Raw genomic sequence first — 464 nt, forward strand, 5'->3', positions numbered from 1 at the left:
GGGTGGAAACACACGGTCAATTCAGCCCGATAGCAGCTCAGGATCCACCCAAGCTTTGGGCTGATGAGCCACCCACACAGAGTTCACAGTGGATATAGCGCGATTTCCTTTCTTCTCCTTCCAAATCACGAGTGGTGGAAGCTTCCGGCCACTTGCAGTCACAACTAACACTATCGTGATCCGCATGGATGCAAACCCTGCCGAACGGAGAACAACATGGCGTGCTCCGGTGATGTCGACGGCTGTATCTCGTGGATCCTCAAAATAAACAGCGGTTTCGTCCATTAATATAATTCTCTCAAGTCCGAAACGCGGGAGATTACTTATAAGATACTTCATGTAGCTGACGGCACGCCCTACAAGCACATCGTCCGAAAAACTGTTAAATTTGTTCTTTTGCGCAGATAGAGATCATTGCGCTCCATAAACTTAGAAATCCAAGCATCAGACGCCACAAAAGCAGA

This window comes from Plasmopara halstedii, assembly GCF_900000015.1.
Source record: "Plasmopara halstedii genome assembly, contig: Scaffold_262, whole genome shotgun sequence".
Taxonomy (NCBI): domain Eukaryota; phylum Oomycota; class Peronosporomycetes; order Peronosporales; family Peronosporaceae; genus Plasmopara; species Plasmopara halstedii.